The sequence below is a fragment of the Chiloscyllium punctatum genome, chromosome 18, assembly GCF_047496795.1.
Source record: "Chiloscyllium punctatum isolate Juve2018m chromosome 18, sChiPun1.3, whole genome shotgun sequence".
NCBI classification, from domain to species: Eukaryota; Metazoa; Chordata; class Chondrichthyes; order Orectolobiformes; family Hemiscylliidae; genus Chiloscyllium; species Chiloscyllium punctatum.
The window spans coordinates 813,130-819,129 of NC_092756.1; positions in this window are offsets into that span (position 1 = coordinate 813,130).

A 6,000-nucleotide genomic window follows, 5' to 3' on the forward strand; every position below is an offset into this window, starting at 1 on the left:
AGTGAGTGGTCAGCTAACCCGTCATTTCAAAAACATTTCAACATGAAAACTCAACTCATCACCTGACGTGTTTGTGTTTGGATATTGCTGAGAAATTGTCTGTCTCACTGACAGGGGAAAAGCTGGGATCTTGAAGTCCTGAGGCCTGTCTGTCAGGCTGCAGCCTGTTGGGCCCAGGTGAGTTTTGTCTGTGTATTACCCCGAAGTTTAATCTCCTCTCTCTGGGGAGGGGGGCTGGCTTTTACCGGGACCTCTGCTTAACCGGGTCTTGTCGTCTTGTGGCCTTGTCGTTTTTGAACAGGTTTGAAGCCTGGGGCTAAGGTAACTGGGGCCTTGGGATCGGACACAAATACGTCAACTCTTAACCAACATCAGCCACGAAGTGTGTGGGGTTAGATTGCTGCTTGTGGGATCTTGTTGTGCGTACGTGTTAATTAATGTTTCTAGCCTCTGGTCAACTGCTCTGCGGTGATATCTGTGTATTTCAATGTCGCTGTGATGGTCAGCAATTCATTCATCCTGCAATAATTAAACTGAATCAGGGTCACGTGGGAGATTGGGGAAGGCAGAGAGCTGCGGGATCTTGCTGTGCTTTCGGTGCCACTGTTGTATTTTATTTCAAATTAATTTGTTTTTATTTCTCAGTGTGTTTCCCCACCCCACTCCCCCCCCCCCCCGCTCCCCTTAACCCTGGGGGTGAGGAGGAGATTGGAACCAGGAGTTGAAGCTCGGGACGGCGCAGAGAATTAAATCGCTTATGCCGTGAGGAATCATCAGACACACAGAGAGAGGAAATAATCAGAAACTGTACTGTCTCCTTGTCGTTCATTTACGCACACACGCACGAGGAAAGAAATAGTGGGGTTCAGGCTGTCTCTGGGATTTTTACCACAAAGGGGTGTGTTCCGGTCTGGACTGGGGGAAAAAGATGGAGGGGGAGCTGCTGCACAGTCTGATCACACAGGTGTCACTGCCTCCCTCGCTCACTCCAGCTCCAGGGACAGAGGGAGGGGTGGAGGGAGAATGGGGGTGTGAAGGGGGTGGGAGAGACAGACAGGCAGACAGACAGGCAGAGAGAAGTGAAAGAGAGCGCTGACTGTCCCGTTGGAAGGTTCATTGGTTTAAAATGGATTTGAGGCCAGGGGTGAAAGGAACTGGGGCCTTGGGAATGTGACACAAACTGGTTCCCCCACCAGGGTCTGGAAGGAAGGACTGCCGGGGGAGGGAATTCATACCTTAACATGAGAAACTCTCTCCAAAGCCCCATTCTAATGTCAGAATCAATTGCTTACGCCGGGGGATAAAATGTGAGGGATCTGAGAGACAGAGAGAAAGATCTTCTAGATGGAGACAGCGAGAAGGGTGAACACAGAAGAAGACATTTCAGCGATAGAGGGAGAGAGGGGAGGAACAGAGACATCTTGGAGATGGAGTGAATAAGAGGGGGAACAGAAAGAGGGAGGAAAGAGAGATCAGAGATGGAGACAGCGAGAACAGAGAGAGAGAGGGAGAGATCTCAGATGGAGAGAGCACAAGACGGTGATCAGAGAGTGCAGGGCTCAGAGAAGAAAGGGGGAAATATTTGGAATTTGTTCAACAGGAGGATTGCTCCCTCTTGTCCAGGAGATAGAATCAAACCCTTTACCAGCATCAAGGACACACACCATCTGTCTGTGGTTACACTGCTGCTCGTGGGATCTTGCTGTGTGTGTTTCAAGCAAGCATTTGGTTAAAAGTTCAACGGTGATCTTTCTATTTCGATGATGGAGATGCCAGTGTTGGACTTGGACAACACCAGGTTATAGTGTAACAGGATTCTCCGAAACCTAGTGTAGTGTTAGGTTTAACGTTATATATCGATATATATAGAGAGACACCGAGGGGAGGAGGGGTTTATGGGATTTTGGGGGCGTTTATGTGAGGGTCCTGCTGTATTTGGATGGAGAAAGAACGCTTCCTTAAAAGAGATTCTTTTTAATCTGTCATTTGGGGGTAAATCGAAGGGGGGAAGTCGGGGGGGGGAGAAAGTCGAGGAGGGAGAAAGTCGAGGGGGGAGAAAGTCGAGGGGCGGTGAAAGGTCGAGGGGGGAGAAAGTAGGGGGAGAAAGTCGGGGGGAGAAAGTCGAGGGGGGGAAAGTCGGGGGGGATGTCGATGGTGTGTGTTTTTCAGAGTGGAGTACTGTGGCGAGTGGAATGCCACAAGGATCGGTGCTGGGCCCTCGACTTTTTGTCATTTTCATAAATGATTTGGATGCGAGCAGAAGAGGTACAGTTAGTAAGTTTGCAGATGACACCAAAATTGCAGGTGTAGTGGACAGCGAAGAGGGTTTCCTCAGATTACAACTGGATCTGGACCAGATGGGCCAATGGGCTGAGAAGTGGCTGATGGAGTTTCATTCAGATAAATGCGAGGTGCTGCATTTTGGGAAAGCAAACCTTAGCAGGACTTCTACATTTAATGGTAAGGTCCTAGGGTGTGTTGCTGAACAAAGGGACCTTGGAGTGCAGGTTCATAGCTCCTTGAAAGTGGAGTTGCAGGTAGATAGGATAGTGAAGAAGGCATTTTGTATGCTTTCCTTTATTGGTCAGACAACCGAGTACGGGAGTTGGGAGGTCATGTTGCGGCTGTACAGGACATGGGTTAGGTAACTCTTGGAATATTTCATGCAATTCCGGTCCCCTTCCTATCAGAAAGATGTTGTGAATCTTGAAAGGGTTCAGAAAAGATTTGCAAGAAGGTTGCCAGGGTTAGAAGATTTGAGTCACAGGGAGAGGGTGAATAGGCTGGGGCTCTTTTCTCTGGAGCATCAGAGGCTGAGGGGTGACCTTATCGAGGTTTATAAAATCATGTGGGGCATGTATAGGATAAATAGACAAAGTATTTTCCTCGATGTCGGGGAGTCCAGAACTAGAGGGCATAGGTTTAGTTTGAGAGTGGAAAGATATGAAAAAGATACCTAAGGGACAACGTTTTCACACAGAAGGTGGTACGTGTATGGAGTGAGCTGCCAGTCGTGGAGGCTGGTACAATTGCAATATTTAAGAGGCATTTGGATGGGTATATGAATACAAAGGTTCTGGAGGGATATGGGCCAGGTGCTGGCAGGTGGTACTAGATTGGGTTTGGATATCTGGTCGGCATGGACAGGTTGGACCGAAGGGTCTGTTTCCATGCTTGACATCTCTCTGATTCTATGATTCTATAACTCAAACCGGGCTACCTGTTATTCTGTATATATACAACCCTGAAACCCTCAATTAGTTTCCATTCTGTAACTCACTCCGGGGTTTCTTTTATACTTCACATAATCATCCCAAAACCCCTTGATAAAATTCCAATTTGTCACTGACTTCCAGTTTTAAGGGGCTCTGCACATTAGTCACCTCAATCCTTTGATTAGTGTCCAGTCTGTACCACACTCCTGGGTGTTTGTTAGTCTGTCTATTCACCATCCAATCCAAACCCTGTTAAAATTGCCCACAGTGGTCAGTGGTGTGTAGGTGAGTTGCATTAGTCAGGGGTAAATCTGGGGAAATGGGTCTGGATGGGTTATTCTTCTGAGGGTCAGTGTGGTCTTGTTGGGCTGAAGTCTTGTTTCCTCACCGTCGGGATTATATGAATCATCCGGAGCCCTCTCGATTAGATTCCAACGTGTAACTCACTTCCATGTATGTGTGACTGGCATGTTTCAAAAACACCCCAAAACCTTCAATTCTATTCCACTTCGATAAACACGAGGTGCTGCATTTTGGGAAAGCGAACTTGAGCAGGATTCATACACTTATCGGTCACGTCCGAGGGAGATTTGCTGAACAATGAGACTTTGAAGTGCAGGTTCGTAGCTCCGTGAGAGTAGATTGGCAGGTGGATAAGATAATGAAGGCAGCGTTTGTTATGTTTTCCTTTATTGGTCAGTGTTTTGAGTATATGCATTGAGAGGTCATGTTGCAGCTGGACTGGACATGGGTTTGGCCACTAATGGAATATGGCGTGGAATTCTGGTCTCCTTCCTATCGGAAGGATGTTGTGAAACTTGAAAGGGTTCAGAAAAGATTTCCAAGGTGGTTGCCAGGGTTAGAGGATTTGAGATACAGGGAGAGGCTGAATATGCTGGGGCTGATTTCCCTGGACCATCAGAGGCTGACGGGGTGACTTTATCGAGGTTTCTAAAATCATGACGGGCCTGGATAGGATAAATAGACAAAGTCTTTTCCTTGGTGTAGGGGAGTCCAGAACTAGAGGGCATAGATTTAGTATGAGAGGGGAAAGATATGAAAAATACCTTAGGGGCAACTTGTTCACTCAGAGGGTGGTACATGAATGGAATGGACTATCAGAGGAAGTGGTGGAGGCTGGTATAATTGCAACATTTTAAATGCAGCTCGATGGGTATATGAATGGGAACGTTTTGGAGGGAGATGGGCCAAGTGCTTGAAAAAGAGACTCGAGTAGGTTAAGATATCTGGTCGGCATAGACGCTTTGGACCAAAGGGTCCGTTTCCATGCTGTACATTTCTATGACTGTATGACTCTGCGATTTTGTGACTCACTCCTTGTTATCTGTTATTCTGTACTTAAACCACCCTGAACCCCTTGATTACATTCCAATCTGTAACTCACTCTGGGCTATCTGTTATTCTGTATATAACCTACCCGGAACCCCTCGATTCGATTCCAGGCTGTAACTCACTCCGGGATATCTGTTATTCTGTATATAACCAACCCTGAACCCCTAGATTCGATTCCAGTCTGTAACTCACTCCGTGCTATCTGTTGTTCTGTATATAACCCACCCTGAACCACGCGATTGGATTCCAGGCTGTTACTCACTCTGTGCTATCTGTTATTCTGTATGTAAACCACGCTGAAACCCGCGATTCGATTCCAGGCTGTACCTCACTCCAGGCTATCTGTTATTCTGTATATAACCCACCCTGAACCCCGCGATTAGATTCCAGGCTGTAACTTCCTTTCAGGGTTGAAAGGGAAGCCTGGCACTTATAGGGAATGCTGGCTGACAAAAGAAATTGAGGATTTTGTTCAGACAAAGATGGAAGCAATGTCAGGTAAAGACAGGATAGATCGAATGAATCCTTAGAAGAGTAGAAAGGAAGTTGGATTATACTTAAGAGTGAAATCGGGTGTGCAAAACGCAGACATGAGATAGCTTTGGTAAATAGAATTAAGGAGAATCCAAAGTGTTTTTACAAATATATTAAGGGCAAAGGGTAACTAGAGAGAGAATAGGGCCCCCTAAGATCATCAAGGCGGCCTTTGTGTGTAGCCACAGAAAATGGGGGAGATATTAAGTTAATATTTTGCATCAGTATTTACTGTGGAAAATGATATGGAAGATATAGACTGTAGGGAAATCGATGGTGACATCTTGTAAAATGTCCAGATATACAGAGGAGGAAGTGCTGGATGTCTTGAAATGGTTAAAGGTGGATAAATCCCCAGGACCAGATCAGGTGCACCGGAGAACTTTGTGGGAAGCTCGAGAAGTGATTGCTGGGCCTCTTGCTAAGATATTTGTATCATCGATAGTCACAGGTGAGATGCCGGAAGATTGGAGTTTGGCAAACGTGGTGCCACTGTATGAGAAGCTTGGTAAAAACAAGCCAGGGATCTATAGACCGGTGAGCCTAACCTCGGCGGTGGGCAATTTGTTGGAGGGAATCCTGGGGGACAGGATGTACATGAATTTGGAAAGGCAGGGACTGATTCGGGATAGTCAACATGGCTTTGTGCGTGGGAAATTATGTCTCACAAACTTTATTGAGTTTTTTGAAGAAGTAACAAAGAAGATTGATGAGGGCAGAGCAGTGAATGTGATCCATATGGACTTCAGTAAAGCGTTCAATAAGGTTCCCCATGGGAGACTGATTAGCAAGTTTAGATCTCATGGAATACCGGGAGAAGTAGCCATTTTGGATACAGAACTGGCTCAAAGGTAGAAGAGAGAGGGTGGTGGTGGAGGGTTGCGTTTCAGATTGGAGG